The sequence below is a fragment of the Castanea sativa genome, chromosome 4 (assembly GCF_040712315.1).
Source record: "Castanea sativa cultivar Marrone di Chiusa Pesio chromosome 4, ASM4071231v1".
NCBI lineage: Eukaryota > Viridiplantae > Streptophyta > Magnoliopsida > Fagales > Fagaceae > Castanea > Castanea sativa.
This window is the reverse complement of record NC_134016.1, coordinates 4,665,160-4,688,269: the sequence shown is the minus strand read 5'-3', so window position 1 is coordinate 4,688,269 and position 23,110 is coordinate 4,665,160. Positions and strand designations below refer to the sequence as shown.

At 31.3% G+C, this 23,110-nt stretch overlaps 1 pseudogene; it reads left to right on the top strand.

The window, feature by feature from the left end:
• Positions 1-7,067: 7,067 nt before the first annotated feature.
• LOC142632340 (stearoyl-[acyl-carrier-protein] 9-desaturase, chloroplastic-like) lies at positions 7,068-22,150 on the top strand (annotated as a pseudogene).
• Positions 22,151-23,110: the final 960 nt, after the last annotated feature.

Here is a 23,110-nt window from a genome sequence, read left to right as displayed (position 1 = left end):
GGTAGCCCATATTCTCTAAGCAAACAATCAAGCTTCCACTCCGGCATGGTCTCATAGTCAGCTTGAGTGTACCTAGGATAGTGCAGTGGCATCTGAAAGTGCCCACACCACTCCCTCGTGTGTTGCTCTCCGTTGGCTCCTCCGTTGCCCATTTTTTGAGAGGGTCTACTGCTCATTGATTCCATTCCTCCACTCATGTTACTAAAATCACTATCGAGAGAGTTTTGCTTTTTAGTAGTTGTGGCAAGCTGGTCTGGCCTCTTTTAGTATTTATAGAGAGTTTTGTGTTGGGAATATTCTGCAAGCACAGCGGATGTTATTGCAATTTACTATTCACAGTTGTGATTGGTTGTTGATTTCCAAGTGAAGTTACTCCTATGTGGCAAAAAAAATACCGTAGTACACAAGAAAATGTAGAATTATGTCGGTAAGGTTTTGGCGTTTGAATCATTGCAGTTTTACCAGAAATTAAAAGTTTTGTTGCTTTAAAAAATAGAAATAATCATATTGTTATGCAAAGTCAACATTGGGTTGGTTCACTTCACCGTGATTAATGTGATACTTGTCCACCATTACTTAGAGAGACAGAGAGAGAAAAAAAAGACAAAAAATCTTTGTCCACAAGTAGATATTTTCTTTTCCCCTTCTCCAAGGCATTTTAATAAGTTCCAACTTTTCCACCAAGGCACCAACCGTGGCTTGAACAGACCTACACAATCGGTGCTCTTGTCCATGCTTAAATAGAGTGAAAGTGAATAGACCTACTAGATTTAAATCTTGGTCTTTGAATTAACAAATCCTGCTTTGTATCCCCAGACTAAAATTACATGTATTTGCAATATTCCCCATCATTAATTAAGACCTTCAAACTATTAAATGAAACCTCACACAGTACAAAATTCCAAATCCTTTGGAAGTTGGAATGCATAAAAGAGAACTGCATGCATTAGCAAATTTCAGGTTCAGAGCATGTAGCAACTAGCAAAACATGCTACCATAATCACAGATTCCCAATCAGTGTTCGTATTGATTCAGGTCTCAAGTTTGTCCCTGTGAAAGGCTTGCTTTTTATGTAGTGATTCCGTAGTGTCACAGGCCAATAAGATTTTCTTTATATAAATAAAAAATATTTAACAATTTTGCATTAATTTTAGAAGAGATCCAGAAAAATTATTTCTTATTAATTTTAAAAGATTTCTAAAAAAGTACAACCTAAAATAAAGATAATGTTAAAAAACATGTATATTATACAAGATCATTAGAATTTAAATATATATAATATTTATATATTATAAAAAAATTTAGGAAGGTTAATTTTTTTTTTTTAAAAAAACCCCTTTTAATTAATTTATTTAAGAAGTAATAGAGGGAAGGGGTGCAAGTTGCAAAAGCGAGGCAAGCCATGCCATGCGGCCCATGCCCCTCATTGCCCTTCGATTCAAGAAACTTATCAAATAAGCAATAAAAGATCAAAGGTTGTGCGGTATCTTGCGCCATTCTGATAGTGATTAATCTCATTGACTTATGATTTTTATTTTTCATTTTTTAATTTGATTTCAGATCATTTTAAGTACAATTTTTTAAGTAAAATAATATTCAGCTTTTCAATTAAATTCAAACATATAACTAGATCGTTGACATTTGACAAAGATAATATTATTTGTACTTTATCAGCGAACGCAAAATATGAGTTAAAATTTATAACGTGTTGTATCTCTAAGAAATTATATATCCTTACGAGCTGGTATTTTATACGCTAGATGCATGAGACCTGCTTCTCATAGGTAAGTGGGCCCTACACATCAGGTGTATGAGACTAGCCTCTCACAAGCAAGTGAGTTCCAAATGTGTGAGACCTACTTACTTGTGAGAGACAGGTTTCATATATCTGGCACATAAGAGATTTTTTCATATATTTACGATCACTTTTTTGGCTAGATTCAACAAACTAAATTAGATGTATATTCCAGAGGTATATATTTCTCCCCAAGAAATGATTGGAAAAGGATCGCCAACCTCTCGAATATAAGTTTTTTTTTTATTTGTTTTTGTTTTCGCTTTTGTTTTGTTTTTTGTTTTTTTTTTGAAAAAATTCATCAAAAAAGTAAAAAAAAGATCGCCAACCTCTCGTGAGGTTGGGTCTTCTAGTAGTTTCTATTATTATGAATCTACCATAACGGATCATTCTCTGCAATAGCTCTTTATGGCCGAAAATATATGGGAAAAAATTACTGAAAACATACAACTTGTTTTGGCATTTTCTACTTGGGTTCTGGAAGATTCATTTTTAGGTAAACAAACAAATTTAGATGTACATTAAATTGTTCCTATGCTATCATGAAGGATTGCCTATCTTTTCTGAACCAATTAAAATAAGGTTTTCCATGTTGATGTAACCCTTCACCACTATACTATGTCTATTAAATGCAACAATACGAGCATGTTCATTCAATATTTCTTGTCCACACAATCACTCTGTGGAGTAGGAGGCATGGCAACCAATTTCTCCATCAATCAGAGAGAGCATTCAATATGTACGAAACTAAACATTCTAACAATCATCTTCATTATCCTTATATATCCACACCCAAATTACTAGTGGTGATGAATGAATTGCATAACCAGAAAGAAATGTAGACCACATATGGTGGAATGACTTCTTAAATCATAGCTGTCGGTGGGTGGTGCAGGAAACAACCAGCATTAGATGCCATTGCCCCACACAAAATACAGTGCGATCCTACAACTTTCATTACTTCTTTTTTGGTGGGGGAGGAGGGGTCTAGTTAGGGTTTATACCCTAGAATCTAATTTATTGACATATTATAAATAATTAAATTGTTTAATTATATGAGACTATTTCTATATGAACTAATTAGACATTATCATATAGTAATTAAGATGCATTGTATACGATTTAGTTACAGAAGATATAAATTACAAGTTATTTGTAAACTCAAAAATATAGCTCATAGTAGGTGATAAAATTTGAGATTTCATCTACAAAGACTATAACGTGCCATTTACGATAATTGTCTCGATCATGAATATAGAGACTTCTAGTTAATGTGTTGGTGTGTCTTAAGTGTGTAAGACACATTAAACTGTATCATTGTGAGATTAATTGTTCAATTAGCAACTGTCACCTGAATAATAAATCTCACATCTTTTATTTTCATACTCAATCCTGAGGAGATTGTAAATCTGATCATGAATATAGGTTACTTTAATATATCAGGAGTGAGATCTAATTTAACGGTCAAAACCTTAGTATGTTGGGTAATTGTACATAGTGTTGAGGGAATACATATTTTTAAGATGGAATCCATAATCTCTTTCTATAAAGAAAAAAAATATCCCTTTGAGATTAGTTTAATGGGAACTAGATATTCAAGGTGCTAGGCTCAACCACTTTAGTAAGGAGTTTCTAAAGTTTATATTTAATGAAATTAGATTTCATAAAATATATATATGAATATAACTAAAATATTCAACTATGAGCTCAAGGAATAAAATAGTGATTTACAAAGTGGAAGTTTATTATGACTGTTAGGTTTCAAGACCTTAGAAACTAATGTATTAGAACTTAAATATGTATTCCATTGGCAAACCATAATCAAAACATAGAGTCTAAGTTTAGGCTTGCTCAAAGTGTGTTTAATTGTAAAATTAGAATCGAGTGATTGTAGAAATTATTGGACAAAATCTGAAAGGCTCGATCAATCGAAAATTAGACTCGATCGATCGAAGCTCATGCATATTTATTTTTCTGTAGATTTTCCAATTCAGCCTAAGCTTGTTTGATGTGTAGGGTTTTATGTTTTTCTCCAAGTATAAAAGGAAAACCCTTAACTACGTTTTAAAAGTCTTTTTGAGTGTTGTGTGGTGAATCTTTTGTGAGATTTAGAGGTGTTTACCTTAATACACAAAAATAGGGTTATCAAGATCAAGATTCGTATCAAGAGCTTGATGATCATTTCAGTTGCTACTTAAAGAACTTAAATAAGATCTGAAACCTTTGAGTGGAGTCTCAAAGTCACAAGTAAGAGAACTTGTGGTTGCAAAAGATCAAGGAAAAAAGTAATCTGTGGACTCAGAGTTGTCACGTGGTCGTGGTAGTAAGTTTTGTACTTGAGGTAGCAATAGGATGTTAAGTTTTATTGTACAAACTTCAATTCTTTCATAATGGATCTGTTTTTACCTTGAAGATAGCTAGATTAAATCCTCCCCAGGTTTTTTACCAGTTAGGTTTTCTTGGGTTATCATATCGTTGTGTTCTTTATATTTTTGCATTATTTACATAATATGATTTGAATGTGTTAACCTAGAACTGAATAATTTATCAAAGAAATCACTTGGCTAAATAACTAGGTTAAACATCTTGTGTTTAAGGGGTCTAAAACTTAACAAGTGGTATCAAAGCGGTTAGCTCTAGTGTTTAGATCTTTTGATCTAAGAGTTTATCCTTGTCCCTTGCTGTCATGGATTCTTTAAAGTTCTTTTTGCTAAAATCCAACTTGTCTACTTTTGGATCATATGGCTTGTTGCATGTGTTAAGTCTTTCCTTAGGTATCTTGGTATAATTACATGTGATGATAATTATGTGTGTTATAGAGTTTTAACTGCCTTAAAGGCACATGATTCTTGTCTTTGGTATTTGGATAGTGGTTGTTCCAGGCATATGACAGGAAATAAAGCTCTATTTAAGACACTCTTTGAAGGAAAGATTAGAATAGTTACTTTTGGAGATGGAAGCAAATCTATGATCAGGGGCATTGGAACTGTAGACATTCCAAGGTTGCTAGTATTTGAAGATGTCTGGTACATTGATAGGTTAAAGGCCAACTTACTCAGCATCTGTTAGATTTGTGACAATGGACTGAATGTTCTATTTACCAAGTATGAATGTGAGATACTTGATGGAAGAGGTGACTGCATGTGTATTGGTGTTAGGATTGTTGATTACTGTTATGGTATAACACCAAGTATAAGCAACAAGTGTTTTAGTGCGAAAATCAATCAAGTAGACTTATGGCATCAACAGTTGGGATACGCAAGTCACAAGCAATTAGAAAAGATCTCTAAGTGTGATGTAGTTATTGGTTTGCCCAAGTTTGAAAATATAGAGAAGTGCATATACGGACCATGTCAGATGGGTAAACAAGTGAAGTCTAAGCATCCATTTGTAACTAAAGTTTAAACCTCAAGACTTTTGGAGTGTTACACATTGATCTCATAGGTTCTGCCAGAGTTCAGAGCTTAGGTGAAAAGAAGTATATTTTAGTTGTTGTGGATGACTTCACTAGATATACTTGGGTTGTGCTTTTGAGAGATAAGGCTGAGGCTCTTGAAAAGATGATACAGTTGTGCAAGAAATTGTAAGTTGAAAAAGGTACTGTGATAGCCAAAATTATAAGTAACCGTGGAATAGAATTTGAGAACACAAAACTGGCTACTTTCTACAATGATCAAGGCACATATCAAGAGTTCTCTTCACCCAAGACACCACAGGAGAATGGAATAGTGGAATGGAAGAATAAGGTTATTCAAGAAATGGCTTGTGTCATGCTACATAACAAGAAGATGCCCAAGTTCCTCTAGGGAGAAGCAATTAATACTGCTTGTCATACACTCAATTGAGTATATTTCAAATCTGATTCCAAGAAAACTCCATATGAACTCTGGAGGGGAAAGAAACCTGTTGTCAAATACTTCGGAATATTTGGTAGTGACTGTTATATTATGCGTGATAGGGAGAATCTAGAAAAGTTTGATGCAAGAAGTGACAAGGAATATTTTCTGGGTTATTCTTCCACCAATAGAGCTTATAGAGTGTACAATTTGAGAACTAAAATACTCATGGAGTCTTCAAATGTGGTGATCAATGATGAAATATCTTCAGAATCTTATTCAGAAGACGCTCCTCTGGTTCAAGAAAAGACTATGAAGGTTGATGATTCTCTTCCTGAGGATTCTGTTGGGAAGCATAGTGATGAAGAACTACAATTGTTGAATGATGCTGCTGTAGAACCATCGGTTTCAGAACCATCCACTCCTGTTCGTGAAACCCAACAAGAACAAAGTGAGCCTAGTTCTTCATCTGAACAAAAAGGTACCTGCATATCTTTGGTCAAAGATCCATCTTCTGTAGTAAAGTTAAATCACCCTGTCATAAACATATTGGGTAGTTTGAATGATAACATGAGATTGAGGTCTGAAGCCTTAAATGTAATTACTCACTCATGCTATCTATCCTAATTCGAACCGAAGAAAGTGGATGAAGCACTTGAAGAAGCTGATTGGATTAATTCTATGCATGAAGAACTTCATCAATTTGTTTGGAATGATGTGTGGGAATTAGTTCCTAGACCAAAGGGAGTGAATGTGATAGGAACCAAGTGGATTTTCAAGAACAAGTCAGACGAACATGGTACAGGTATTAGAAACAAATCAAGACTTGTTGCTCATGGATACACACAAGTCGAAGGGATTGATTTTGATAAGACTTTTGCACCAGTTGCAAGACTGGAATCCATTAAGATACTCTTGGCCGTAGCAAGTCATTTGAATTCCAAGTTGTACCAAATAGATGTCAAGAGTGCTTTTTGAATGGGATGTTGCAAGAAGAGGTGTATGTTGAATAACCAACGAGTTTTGTTGATCCTCACAGACTGGATGATGTCTACAGGTTGAAGAGAGCACTCTAAGGTTTGAAACAAGCTCATAGGGCATGGTATGATAAGTAAACTGCCTATCTCACTGGGCATGGGTTCAAAAGAGGATTTGCAGATACTACTCTCTTCATACGAAATGATAAGAATTATTTTGTAGTAGCTCAAATTTATGTTGATGATATTGTTTTTGGTGCTACTAATGATTCTCTTGCTAAGTCTTTTGCAAATGAAATGAAAGAGATGTTTGAAATGAGTATGGTTGGTGAACTACCTTATTTCTTAGGATTGCAAGTGAAGCAAAAGGATTCTGGAATTTAAATCAACCAAGTAAAGTATGCTAGAAATCTTGTCAAGAGATTTGGACTTAAAACAGCTGCACATGCTAGAACACCAATGGATGTGAATGCAAAGCCAACCAATGATCCTTCAAGTGAGTCTGTTGATGTTACTTTATATAGAAGCATGATTGGTTGTCTTTTGTATTTAACTGCTAGTCGACCAGATATTGCTTTCATTATTGATGTATGTTCTAGGTTTTAATCTAATCCTAAGGTTTCACATTCGAATGCTGTTAAAAGAATCATAAAATATGTTAGTGGAACTTGTGATTATGGACTGTTTTATAGAAAAGAGTCGAATATGTCTCTTGCTGGATACTTAGATGCAGATTGGGCTGGCAATGCCAATGATAGAAAATGCACCACTGATGGGTGTTTTTATGTAGGGGCCAATCTTGTTGCTTGGATGAGTAAAAAGCAAAATTTTGTCTCTCTATCAACTGCAAAAGTAGAATATATTGTTGTTGGAAATTGTTGTTCACAACTCCTTTGGATGAAAAAGCTTTTAGGTATGTTTAACCTAATATTAAGCCAAATTGATTAACAAGTTTGTTAATTAAGTCTAGGTTAAACAAATATGTGTAAAACAGATATAATGCGGAAAGTAAAGAACACAAAGATCTAATGACTCAGAAAAACCTAACGGGTAAAAAACCTGTGGAGGATTTAACCTAGCTATCCTCAAGGTAAAAACAGATCCACTATGAAAGAATTGAAATTTGTACAATAAGACTTAGACCATTAGCATAATATTGCTAGCTCGTATAGAAAACTTACTACCCATCCACGTGACAGCTCCGAGTCCACGGACTACTTCTTTCCTTGATCTGCTACAACCACAAGCTCTCCTACTTGTGACTTGGAGACACCTCTCAAAGGTTTTGGATCTTCTTGAAAGTTCTTTATGTGGCAACTGAATTCATCATCAAGTTCTTGATGCAAATCTTAATCGTAATCTTATATCTCACAAAAGATTCAACACACAACTCAAAAAAGACTTTAAAACGTAGTTAGGGTTTTTCTTTTATACTTGGAGTGAAACACTTCACCCTACACGTCATATGGGCTTGGGCTGATTTGGAAATTCTGCAGAAAATTCCTGATCCACAATTTTTGATCGATCGAGTTTATTTTTCGATCAATCGAGCTTTGCAGAAATAGAACAGTAATTTCCTGTAATTATTTGATTCCAAACTTACATTAAACCAAACTTTGAGCAAACTTAAACCTAGATTAAACGTTTTGATCATGATTTGCCAACATATACAATTTGAAGTTCTAATATATTAGTTTTTAAAATCTTAGAACCTAACATCTGCCATTAGTCTTTGAAAGCGTCGTCAAAATTCCCTGTCGAACAAGAAGATATTCATATTTTGGTGCTCTCCAAATTTGGTTATAGGAAAAGTTACACAGTAAGTAGTATATTGTTAGTTGCTCATTTTCGGAAGCACAAATATATAAAAGTCCACGTTAAATCAGTCAGAATGAATGAAGACATTTGCTAATAATAAGAGAAGAGAAGACCTGAGAGCCGGTCAGAATGGTCAGCAGAGACACCACCAAATACCACTGCATTTGCTCCGATTCCGAGACCAGGATACAAGACTTCTGTGAGGGTGATCACCCAAAACCAAAACGCTACGTTTTTGCCTTGTACACCATCATTAGGGTTGGTTTCTTTTTTTTCTTTTTTTTTAAAATTAATTTCATTTTGATTGAACTAAGTTTCGCAGCAAACTTGGTTGTAGATTAAGTTACAATTACAATTTTTTTTTAGAATAATTTGATTACAAACTTAGTTGTAACCAAATTCTTAAATAATAATAATAATAATAAAAAAACATAGTTGCTATTCTCACTAAATAGATTAATATGGCCACAAATTTTGCTTATGTTAATTTGGTTGAAAATATTTTACTTTTGACTAAATATTTTACTGTAAAATGAACATGAAAATATTTTACATCGAAATAAATGGAGCGTAAAACACAAGTTAAATTTCATGCTAATCGGATGTTATTTACTCTTCGATCCATAAACTTATATTTTATGTATAAATATAGAGTACAAAAACTTAAAATTTAAATATTTAATTGATAACATAGTTATTGATCTTATTGAAATTTTGCAAGTATAAAAGATATAAGAAGAAAATGTAATCTAAAGGTGGATTTGTCAAAATTCACGTCCAATAAAAAAATATTAAGTGTTGCACCCTTAGTCTACAACCAACTTTGTTGAATTTTGATAAATCATTGGTAATATTTTATGCTTATATTCCTTGCACTTGCAAATTTTTTAAAATATCAAATATTAATATTTATGTCATTAATCAAATGTTTAAATTTCAAATTTTGTAGTATAAAATTATGTATAAAATATAAGTTTATAGATAGAATAGTAAATAATATTCGATTTGAACTAAATTTGTCTTGCATGGTAAAAAGACTTTTTTTTTTTTTAAAATATGCAATCCAACTAGAAGATTTTCAAAATATGTAGTCATATAAATTTTGTTAGTGAGTATTGTAACCAAACTTTTTTTCATTTTGATTAAAAACCATAACAATGTCATTTGAACTATTAAATGAGTAATAACATCGTTCCAAAATACGTGAGTTCTTATAGGATCAAAATGTGAGAATCTATCGGATTAAAAGCTCAAGTCTTATCAAGTAGTGTATTGTTGTAAAATTGCCTAGTGGTCATCTTCTATCTACAATTAGTGGCTACACTTACATTAATTCTTAAATTAATTTATCAGATAAAGTATATCCTTTTAATTATTATTTTTTTCCATGCAAGTTTATAGTGTTTTGTATCAATGAACTCTATCTTATAAATTTGAGTGATATAAAGTTTATCCTTTTAACGATCGTAATTAACTATCTATAGTTCGTAAAAAAAAAAAAGAAAAGTAATTAACTATCTATAATGTCAATGAACTCTAGGGGTCTAAGAAGAATAGAGAGGAAATAGTGGGCTGGTGCAAACACTACTTGGTGGAGTATAGGGTCGCTAACTTACGCAACACAATTCAGATAGAGAAACCGGATGGCTGATGGAATCCCCCTAGTCCATTGTTTAAAGTGAATGCGGATGGTGCCATCTTTGCTGCACAGAAAAAGGCCAGGGTAGGGGTGATCATTAGGCATGCTCAAGGATTGGTGATTGCTGCTTTCAGTGAGAAGATAAAAGCTCCTTTGGGGCTATTGAGATTGAATTGAAAGCATAAGAGTATGGTATGCAGTTTGCCAAAGATATGGGTATAAGTGTCACACCTCGATCTGTGATGGACCAGTATTTTGCGAATGAACAAGATACTGACGAATTGTCCATACCTAAAATCATAAATACCAAGTCTATGCCTGATATTAACACGAACAAACTGCAAGGAGTATAACAATTTTTTTCTTTCTTCTTCTTCTAATTTCTTATCATCTAACTTGTGTTATTGCATTAACCTACTTTTATATACCTCATTGCTTTTCTAATTCCTTCTTGGAAATTTATGACATACTGTACTTGTGAACATAATTCTGGTAAATTGTAAGGTGTAATATTTACTACTGAATTCTGAACATATAGTATGATTCCATTATATATATATATATATATATATATATATATATATATATATATATATATATTCATAACATGTTCCCTGATCTGTTTCAAATAAAAACATAGTCATTCTATTGCATAATATGGCAAAACTATATGAAACATGTAATTGTACTTTATGTTTGAAATTTGGCCTCTCGTGACCTAATGGGTGCCAATCTTCAGGGAACACAATCCTCTTAAACTTCAAATTTCTCATCTTTTCATTAGGATTAATATTTTTCTTAATTAGAATGAAAAATGGATCAACAACTCATTTGAATTGTTGATTTTCACATCATGTATTATGATATCTGGATTTTTGTTATTTGCTCTTTAAACATGGTATATGAGCGCACACACAAAGTCACAAAGATACTATCCGTGGAGGGCTTGATATAATCTAAGACCTAAGATGGTGAATTTAATTGAGACCTTTTAAATTTAAATATAAAATAAATAAATTTATTTATGCTAACCAAACTAAAGTAAATTTTATCAATTTATATTAACTAATATAAGGTTAATTTTATGAATTAATGTTAGCTAATCTAATTACTATCATATAGAGAATTAAATATTATAGTTGGGTATAAAATTTAATAATAAGAAATGATTTTTTTTTACTTATCTCAGATATAAGGCAATATATGATTAAGTTGTAGTTTAATTTTTAAATTTATATTTGATGTTAAGAAAGAGATAGAGATTGTTTGTTGTATACCATGTGGGAGATTAGGTGGTCAATGTTGGTTCACAAACAATAAAATCTCAAGGTATTAAGGGTCCGTTTGGATACAGCTTATTGCTGAAAACTGAAAACTGAAAACTGAAAACACTGTACCAAAATAATTTTTAAATGTGTGAATAGTGCCGTGGGTCCTATTTTTAATTTTTAAAAATCTGAAAAGTGAAGTTTGTGGGTCCCATGAACAGTACACGGGACCCACAAATTTGCTGAAAGTCAACAAAATCGGCTACTGTTCATGCACAGTAGCATGAACAGTAGCCGCTTCTCAAATGAAACGCGGGAAGCAGAAGGGCAAAAAAAAAAAAAAAAAAAAAAAAACGCTGAACGCAGATGCTTTCATTTTTCATCCGTATCCAAACTCAGCCTAAGGAAAATGATTATGTAAGAAATCTATAATATATATATATATATATATATATATATATATATATATATATATATATTCTACATTTTAGGGTTTCAATTGGGTAACGTTTCTATTGATCTAATATTTTGGAGTCTTTTTGAAGATGAGAAAAGGAAAATGATAAAGTTACAAAAGGTTTAGTACAAAATATTCACAATTTGATGTCACAATGAATGTTAATTGTGAATTTCGACAACCTAATTAATGAATGTTTGGATTTTATTTTTTATGATTGGTGATATATTAATTTGTAAATTTTATATAGTAAAATTTGTAATATCAAGCATCACTCATGAGTAATTAGTGTACAATCATTTAAAAAAAAAAAACTATTATCATAAAATTTGGGTCTTTTTATAATTGGGGTGGGACCTTTTATACAAAAGGGTAGAAACTTTTTGTAGTTGGGGCTTTAGATCGACCTTGATTCTCATTTTTTTAATTGGTGTGATTGCTTAATTATGTAGAAATTATAAAATATTTGTTGATGCCCTTTTCTGCTAAAGAGTTAGTAGGCCTGCGCAAAGCATAGCTCAAGCCTTTGGGGACAATTTTTTCTTTGTAATTTAATATCTTATTTCATCCTACACATGACCCAAACCCATGTACTTTAGTGGGAAAAGTAAAGGAGAATGGTATGGAGGGTAAAAATTGGGTATATGTTGGTTTAACATGGACCCAAGATACAAAACTTGCAAAGTGAGCCGGTGACACTTGCAAAATCTAAAGTTCTATGAATAAACCCAACTGCTGGCAATTTACACACAAAAGTATACCTTCATGAGTTGCTATGCTTGACCATATTTAGCCATGAGAAGCATGGCCACTTCATTTGATGCTCTTTAACGAGCTTTGGCCAATTTATCAAGTTCCATAAGTGCCATTTTGACCTAGAAGGGTTCAGCAAATTAAGGTTAGTAAAAGCTTTACTCAAATTGTGATTAAACCAGCCCACCCTTATACCTAAGCAAAAACAAAATTGAAGCTTGCCATCCTTTCATGGATCTTAGGACCATCTCAAATTTATTACAAAGCCTTGCATTAATAACCCAATAATACCCATCTTACCTAAGACACTTGTTTTACTGAAATGCTTAAGACATCTACGATTGTATTCTGAAGGGTATTTTGTACATGTGGCAGCATAGTACCGATGGTCTTCAAGTGACGATAAAACACACTATTTTCGACTTTTTTGCAAAAAGACGCATCCCTATTTGCATTCTAATCGTTGTTGCTTATTTTTTAGGCATCCCAGCCTCTATAAATAGGGATTGAATCTCAAAATTTAGCACACATTTTTTCTGGGGAAAAGAGACGTTTTTCCACTTTCAAATTTCTCATATTTTTTACTCCCCTTTCTGATATTCTCTCTCTTAAAACTAGGGTTTTTAGGTTTCAAAGATAGTTGCATAAATTTCTTTGAACTTTAAAATATCCTCTCAAGAAGAAGAGTGCTCCATGCAAGAGGTTGTTTCGTATTAACCCTTTTTTTTATGTGTTTTCTCTTGTTGTGATGATGTATGTTTCTTTCAGTTTAGTTGTTTCAAATATTCATATCATGAATTATTGATTTATTTTGTTGAAACATGTTATTAATTCTTTTTATTATGTTAGGATCTTTTTCTTAGTTTCAAAAATCTGCATATTATCACTTCTTTTTCCCAAAACAAAAACTAATTTGCATCTTCATTAAATGTAGATCTGAATTTTTCATAATCAAAAACTGATTTGCATCTTCATTAGATGTAGGTCTGATTTTTTCTCAATAAAAAAAGGGGTTTGTATCTTCCTTAGATACATATTTGAATTTTTCTTATTAAAAAAAAAAAAAAACTGATCTACGTTTTCTTTAGATGTAGATCTGATATTTTTTTTAACATGCTAGCAGATTTTGAAAATAAAAAATGATCATGAATAGATTTGTTTGTCTGTTTAGTGCATGTAGTATAGATTTATTTCATGAATAAAGTCCCCTTCTCAAAGAAAAAATCTTTTTTTCTACATATAAAAACATATCTGATTTTTTTTTTTTTTGGTGCACATAAACCATTTTTTTAAGCTCATAAAAACATATTTGAACTTTTTAAATCAAAAGATTTTGTTTAATTTAATAAACACAGATCTAAATTTTTCTCTCCAAAGACTATTATTTTCTACACATACAAAAACAGATTTGATTTTTTTATAAACCAAAATCACTTTTTTATCACAACACAAATTTGAATTTTTAACAAAGAAGAGGGCATATTCATAAATAGACTTATGTGATTTATTTTTTCATGTGTGCAACATATCATTTATGTCATGCATAAAAGGGGTACATAGGTCACAAGAGTTTAGAAGACCAGCAGACTCTATTTAGGCAGAATAGGTGTCTAATACCTTCTTATTCCGTAACCTAACCTCCAAATTTAGTGTCTTTGGATAGGTAAACCTAGGCTTTATTTTTTGTTTTTATTTTTGGTAATTTGTAACTAGGACCCAAAGCCATGTAATCTTTAATTTATCAAACTTGTATTTATTTTTACTCAAGCAATGAGAATGAAACAATTCATTCATGTATTTTATTTTTCTTATTTTTTTGTATAAAAAAATAAGTGGTGACTCTACACCACTTACCCCAAAAAGAGAGGTGTCTAAAACAAAGCACCCAAAAATCTTTTTTTTTGAGAGCACCCTGATTCCCACTTACCCTCATAAACAAACATATTAATATATTATTACAACAATAAATTAATTTAATTACTCAAACCACGATCTACTAACTATATAAAAAAGTGTCTATAGCCATTTCTACAATTACTTTGGTTTAGTCAATTTTTGTTTGTTTGTGAGCAAAACAGTACGTGTTGTTGCAAAAAGCCGAAAGTAATTTCACTGTAAGTCCAAAACAAAAGTTGATAGTTAATGCAGAGGCGTTTCACGTGTGCTAGGCTTGCTGGAGTGGGCCTCTTTTTATTTTTCCTTATTCCATTTTCCTTTTTTAACATCTATGTGTAGTTTTGTAAATCATGCTTTGAGCTTATTTCCTTTTTTATTTTTTAAAATATTTATATGTGGTAATATAGTGTTTTTGTTACCTACACAACAAATTGTCATAATATTTCCATAATTGATAAGGTGTCAATTTTTTATAAGACAAAATAAAATAATAAACTATCAAACCAAGACCAACCACAATTGAAAATAAAGTTCTTAGGAAAATTTTATAACATTTTTGGTGTTATCATAATATTTTTACAATTTATAAGGAATCGATTGCATATAGATAAAAATAAATAAATATGAAATGTCATACAAGGATGTACCACAACTTAAAATAAATGTATTGTTAAAATGTAACATTTTGTTGTTATTATAATATTTTTGCAACTGCTTAGGTGTAAGTTTCTTAAAGCACTCACATCAACTCATGCAAAATGGCATAACAGACAAATTTGGCCCAACCAATTCCAAAAACCACTCACATCAACTTATGCATTTATTGTGCAAAATACATTTAAACTATAATACTTATGTAAATATACACAAGCACTGTTGTTATGCATTTTAGATTTTATTGTTTCTTTGCATTTTTTGATGATGAAGAGTTGAGGCTGGTTTTGTTGTTTTCACAATATTTTCACGACTGCTGAGGTGTGAGTAGCTTATAAACCAAAATAAAATAAAATATCATACCATGAGCCATCACAACATAAAATATTGTGGAAATGTGACATATTGTTGTTATTACAATATTTTCACAGCTGCTGAGATGTAAGTTCTTTATAGGTCAAAATAAAATAAAATAATAAATTATTAGACTAGGACCCATCACAACTGAAAATAAATGTGTTGTGAAAATTTTATGACATTTTGTTGTTGTCACAATATTTTCACAATTACTAGGTATAAGATTAGTATGTTTTAATCTTCCAAACTTATAATTTTATATAATTTGATGATAGATATGCCTTTTGTTATCTTGTTCTTTTTTAAAAATTTATTTTCTTGCTTAAAAGGTGTTTAATAAAAACTAAATAAGCTAAAAATTATAGCTAGATGCATAAAATGTAGTAATACAATAAAGAGTGGAGTATGAATACAAATATTCGTTGTGGATGGTTGTAGGTATTTAATGAAGAGTTTTAATTACATATGTTCTTTTTCATTACAAAAATTCAAATATTGTGACAATATTTTAACAAAACTTAGTTGTTTATTGTTGGAAGATGATATTTGTTATCATTTTTTTTTATAACCTATTTGTTATCATTTTTAAAATATTCTTAGTGAGTGGATATTGCATTTAGCAAATAGGTTCTAAGAAACTATTATAGTAAAATAGATATTCACATGTTAAGTAACTATGTTAAGTTTGCATGTAATCAACATTATTATATGAATGATATTAGCATATATGACATGCATTTTTTTAGTACATTGTTTAATATCATTCAAACTAGTTATCAATGGACAGCACATGCCCATGTGCCACTCAAACTAGTTATCAATATATATGTGCGTGTCAAATAAACGAAACAAAACATAAATGTAAATTAAAATTATAAACATTAATAGGGGTAGTTGTAAACCACAAAACATACACACTGTTATTTAAACTAGAAAAAATTTAAGACCACAAAAATTTTCACAACTTTTCACCATTACTATGACATAGTAGAGTGTAATTAGTGATGAAAAAATTGTAGATTCACATATAAGTGATGATTAACCACTTAAAATCTGCTATGTTAAAATTGTGATAAAAAAAATTGTGACATAATTTGTAATCCTAAGATTACTCTTTAAACCTTAAAGTCACTGTTGAAAAGAGATTGTACTGTTGTCAACACTAAATATAAAATAACATTCTAATGATGCAAGCTGGAAGTGTAAACCACAACACAACGTACAGAAAGCTAGAAAAGTCTCAAAAAGTAAAAAACATAAAACTACATAAGCACAAAGATCTTCCCAAAAAAAAAAAGGCATAAACACACTGAGATAATGAGATACCACTACACACAGCACACCAATGACTGAACTGGAGTCTGTCTATGGCTTAGGCGTGGGCTTACTGGCAAGTCGTTGAGGCAAAGTGTGCAATATTGTGTGTAGAGCAGTGTAAGGGATTTTTTTTTTTTTTTTCATCTAAACAGATTTGGGATTTGCTGAAAATGTTATTGTTGTTTGTATCTATTTGGAGGGGCTATGGGCTAATGAATGGGCTGGAATTTTTATTTTTTTTTGAGTTCCAACTTTCATGTATCATTTTTGTATTATGTTTTGGGTTGTTTTCTAAACCAATTCTAAAATTTGAGTGAAACTCAACCCAGTATTATTTTTTTTTTCCTTCAAATTCCTTGGGTGGGGGTGGATAAATGTATTTAGAGATGGTTTTAGATCATTTTTAAGTTTAGCACATTTCAAAAAGCAAGGGGGGTCATGGGTCCCTCAGGCCCCTCCTCTAGCTCCGCCACCAGTAATCAAGTATTTGAATCTGATTGACAATCTAATACACTACATCTAACGGACTATACTTAAGTTTTATCCTAAATAATATAGCTTCATGTAATAATGGATTAAGGAACTTTCTAAAGTAACTTTCTTTTTTTCATAATTAACATTTTAAAGTAACTTATCTTAATTGGACTAATCAAAAATTAAAACTTATCTGAACTAGATGGCATCCTAAAAATGCCTAATTTCCACCACTTAATAATACATGCCAGAATATAATCGACATACCATGTAGATTGTAAACTAGCCGGCACTACAGTTACTAATATGGGAGACTTTTTGTTAGAGAAAGACTAAAATGTGAGACTTTATTAGGCAAGGAACCACAATAAAAAGAATTTATATAATATTCGTGAATTCATAATAGCTATGTACTAACAATTCAGTGAATTCACTCTTTATCTCAGTGTTTAGTGTTCCAGAACTAAAAGAGAGGTTAAAGAGAAGACCTGACTTTAATACTCAGCTCCTTCAACTTTCACTCCTTTCCTTCAACACTATCTCTCCTAGCAATGAGAACTCAGAGATCTCCTAAATTTTCTATGACTTCCTCCATCTTCTCCAACATCAAGTGAGTTTAAATTTCAAATTCTCTCCTCTTTTTCACAAGAATTAACATTTCTTTTTATAATTAGAATGAAAGATGGATCAATAAATCATTTGAATTGTTGATTTTCACATCATGTATTATAATATAATGATTTATTATATTTGTCCTTTAGACAAGGTATATATGCCTAAATACAAAGTTATAATAATATGATGATCACTTTTACTATATTAGTATTGATATGATTACTTAATGAACAAAGTTTAGTTACAAGATTGGTTGTAGTTTAAGGCTACAAACTTGCTCAATAAAATAAATATTACTACATATTTTGAAAATCTAACGGTTGAATTGTTTATGCTCTTAATAAACATGTCAAATTTTGTATAAATCTGATGTTGTTTACTGTGTGATCGATAATATTTTATTTTATGTATAATATTAAACTACAAAAAATTTCAATTTAAATAATTTATTGATGATATAACTATTAATCTTTAATTTTTTAGAAATTTTGTAAGTATGAAAAATATACGAAAAAGATGCAATACAATGGTAGATTTGTTAAAATTTACATCCAATAAAAAGATATTGAATAAAGTTATAGTTTTAGGCTATAACCAAAATTGTAACTAAAATTTACCCCTATTTAATTCATTAGAAATTATGAAAGATATATTGATGCCTATATTTCTATAAGACTTGATAGGCCCATAAGAAGCAAAGCCTAAGCCCTTAGGACCAATTATCTTTGTTTTGTAATATCTTATTCCATCCTACACGTGGCCCAAGCCCATGTACTTTAATGAGGGAAAGCAAAAGGGGATTCTAGTATGGAGAGTAAAGATTAGGTCTATTTTGGGTTTAACATGGCCCAAGATATAAAGCTTCCAAAGTGGCTAGTGACATTTGCAACATTTGAACAACCATGAATAAGCCCATGTGCTAGCCCTTTAGACATCAAAGGATACCTTCACAGGTTGCTTTATGTCACTAAAAATTCTGCCTGACCGCATTTGGCAATGAGAAGCATGCAAGGTAGTCAATACTATATTGGTACTAGTTATATTGGTTGGTATGTATTGTACCAGTACGTATCGTACCGGTACATATACTAGTATCGAAATGCCAAAGTTCCGTACCATTTTAAATGCCATCGTACAGGCCATACTAGCCAATTTTGGACAATACCGGTCAGTATAAAAGAAATTTTTTCTTTTTTAGTTTTATAATTTTTAAATTTTTGTAAAGACAGAATGGTAACATATTTGCATTAATTTATTAATATTATTATTTTTTCTTATTATGCAATGAAAAATTAAACTTTCTATTTTTTATATTGTGTTTTTGTTCTTTTAATTGATGCTAAAGTCTAAAACTATGAATAATTTGTTTTGAATTAAAGTAATGTTTTATGGTAAACTTTTATATTTATTACAATACACACACACACACACACATATTTATAAATATAAAAAATAACGGTAAACTTGAAACAGTACACTTGTATTGACTGGTACCGAAATATACCGTTTCACTAGTCAAACTGATACAACTTTTGGTACGAGATTGACTTCCTTGGAAGCATTCCAACTTCATTTAATGCTATCTAACGAGCTTTGGCAGATTTATTAGGTTCTCTAAGCGCCATTTTGGCCTAAAAGGGTTCATAAAATCAAGTTTAGTAAAAAAATTATTTGAATTATGATTAATCCAACCCACCCTAGTACCTATGCAAAAACAAAATTGAAGCTTGCCATCCTTTCATGGATCTTAGGAGCATCTCAAACTTAGTACAAAGCGTTGCATTAATAACCCATTAATATCCAACTCACCTAAAACACTTACTCTACTTAATCACTTAGAGCATAACTCCGAATATGCTAAATTTTAGCATTCAACCATTAAAAAGATGCATTACTCGAACTTGTAAAACTTAAAAACTTTTACAACTTCACTACAGTAGCATCTTAAATTTAGAAAGTATTGTAGCACAATTGTAAACTTAAGGATATGTTGTACCTGTGGTAGCACAATAGTGCTCTCTCTTTCTTTACCATCTCCTTTACTTTCCTCATTTTGCTGTATCTCACACTAATAGATATTGAAAGTATTGTTTAATTTATTTGATCTCTTGTGAATTTATGTCATTGAGTCATTTTCTTTGCCATGTACTATTAGCCTCTATTGGACGTCTAGAAAGAGTTTTGGACTTGAGTTCCTTCTCTTTGGGGATCACCCAAAACAACCCCTACTAATAAATGATGGATGCATTTGGCATTGCAGTTTAAAATCACTTCTTGTTAATTTTTTTTTCATGATACAACTTTTATAAACTTCATTTTTTAAAAATTTTTTATTATCTAGGTACAGTTTTTTCAAATAATTATAATTTCATAAAGCTAAAATTAATCTATACCAAACCGGTATACATAAATAAATTGTTGTTTTCATAAGTATTTAATTTGACCAAGGTTTGCATTTTAGATTCAACATCCTAACATTAATTGCTTCCCTCTCTTTGGATTTAGAGGAGTAGAAAAGTGTTTAGGCCATCCCAGTGAATTCAATGTGAACAAAGCCCGTCCCATGCCACCTAAGGTGGTTGAAATTTTCAAATCTATGGAGGATTGGGCTAAAAACAATGTCCTAACTCTCCTAAAATCTGTTGAGGAATGTTGGCAACCACAAGATTTTTTGCCAGATCCTACCTCAGATGGATTTATTGAGCAAGTCAATGAACTAAGGAAGAGAACAGGAGACATTCCCGACGAGTAATTTGTTGCCTTATTTGGTGATATGATCACAGAAGAAGCCCTTCCAACTTACCAAACTTGAATTAATTCCACAAAAAATTTTCATGATGAAATGGGTGTAGATATATAACACACCTTGGGCAATTTGGGCTAGGGCATGGAGTGCAGAAGAAAACAAGCATGGTGATCTTCTCAATTGTAAGTACCTCTTCCTTTCTGAAAAAGTAGACATGAAGCAAATTGAGAAAACAACTCAATACTTGATTGGGTCAGGAATGGTAAGATATGCAACATAAGAATTTCAAAACTTTTTTAACTTGTAAGAAATGAAGATTTTAACAATTTTTTCCTTCTACACCTTAAAATATAAAAAATTAAAATTTTTTTAAAAAAATTAACACTTGAAGAAATTTTGAGAGAAAAAAATTAGCATGATGTAGTCTTTATCACCTATTGTTTGCAAGAAAAAAGCTCTAAATAGTTATATATTTTTGTGAAGACATGAGACACGATGACATAATAATTCTTTTAAAAAAAATTAGGACTCAATATGGTGAAGATTCAACAATTAATTAATTAATATATTAGGTAAATATTTTTACTTATAGGCATATTTTATTTTATTTGTAAGTTTTCAAAATAAATAACAACTATCAAAACTTTAAAAATATATAATCCAATTAATGAAGACAAGCATGTAAAAGTGTCCTGGCATGTCCGACACGGACACGTTAGAGGTTTTGTAGTATTCATGCTTGTTAGGGGTTAATTTATTCTAATTATCAGATTTGGTTAACAGATAGGTGCTATTCCAATCAAAACAGCTCTGGGTTTTCAAAATTGCAGTCAGTTCTTTGTCCAAACTTCTAACATAATTCAAATAGAATAACTACATCTCCCTTTTAAGACAATGTCTCATTGAGTTTACATCTAAAACCTAACATTGACGAGTTAAGCCGTGTTATGTTATTCCCACATGAAATGCTCTTCAAATTTATAATGTTATTGGATGGAGATCTATACTCTCAAAATTCATATAGTTCAACATGTTAATGTCTAATGCATTTTGGACCTAGCATATTGGCACCGGCGATAATCCATACCTTTGGACCATTTACACATCATTCCAAGAACAAGCAGCATTTATCTCTCATGGGAACACAGCCAAGCTGGCCATGCAACATGGGGAAGTAAAGCTTGCCCAAGTATGTGGCATGATTGCCTCAGATGAGAAGCGCCATGAAACTGCTTATACAAAAATAGCTGAGAAGCATTTTGAGCTCGATCCAAATGAAATGGTAATAGCCTTGGCAGACATGATGAAGAGGAAAATCTCAATGCCAGCCCATTTGATGTATGATGGCCATGACCAGAAGTTGTGGAACTTTTGGTGACTAAATGGAAGGTACAGACGCTGACTGGACTTACAAGTGAGGGACGAGAAGCCCAGGACTATGTATGTAGGTTGGCTCAAAGGATGAGATGGCTAGAGGAGAGAGCTATGGCAAAGGCCCAAAAAGCACCCACCATTCCTTTAAGCTGGATTTCTGGTAGAGTGGTGTAGCTAGCTTATTAGATGTTCTATTTTCCTAGTTTCTTCCCACCAGTACTTTTTTTTTTCTAATTTAAATATTAAAATAATTGGGGAGGAAGGTTTCAAGCTTAGTTCTCTTTATAAGAAGACCAAACAATATCACGTAGCTATAAGTGAAATAAACTACCAAAAAAAAAATCCTTATGTCAGATTTTACGAGCAAAATAATGTACAAATCATATGTTAAATGATAAAGGATAAGTTGGTGTTGTTCTTAGCCCTATCTAACTGTAACCAAAGAATTTACTTAAGACAAATGTTATTGTTGCATCATGCATGTGAGGTCAGACTTGACTTGTTTGGCTCATTTTTCAATAGTATTTATGCGCAATTTATGGGCTAATTTAATATGAATCAAAACACAACCTAGTTTAATATGCAAAACCCAACTAGCCCTCTCTTTTCTTCTATTGACTATTCTCTTTAAGGGTTAGCTAGTTTAATTTCTTCTCAATAGGAGAGTCATTTTCTGGTACCAAGAAGTGCATTCATAGGTGGTTTACTTTGTACATTTGGCGCACAAGAAGGTTAATCTGCCCAGGACTTAAAACTAAAACCTATTAACTGTATCCAGTCTTCTATTTCACTCACTTTCTTAGACCAAAAAAGAAAAAAGTAGTTTACTTCATAGTTCTTACACCTAGCAAAACAGAAAAATAAAAATAAAAATTGATATGGTTTAGTAAAATAGAAATAAAATAAATATAACTTATAGAAAAATTATCAATGTTTAGTTAAAGAATTGAGATTAACTTTTAATGTTTTAACAAGTTTAAACAAAATTAATGATTTAGTTGAAGTAAACTAAAAACTAATAGTTGAACTAATAAATTGGTGTGGTTTAATAATTTTTTTCCCTTTTTATGTTTAAAAAAGACAGAGTTTCAACTCGAATAATTCTTTAAAGTTGTTGAAAATTGTAATAATAGA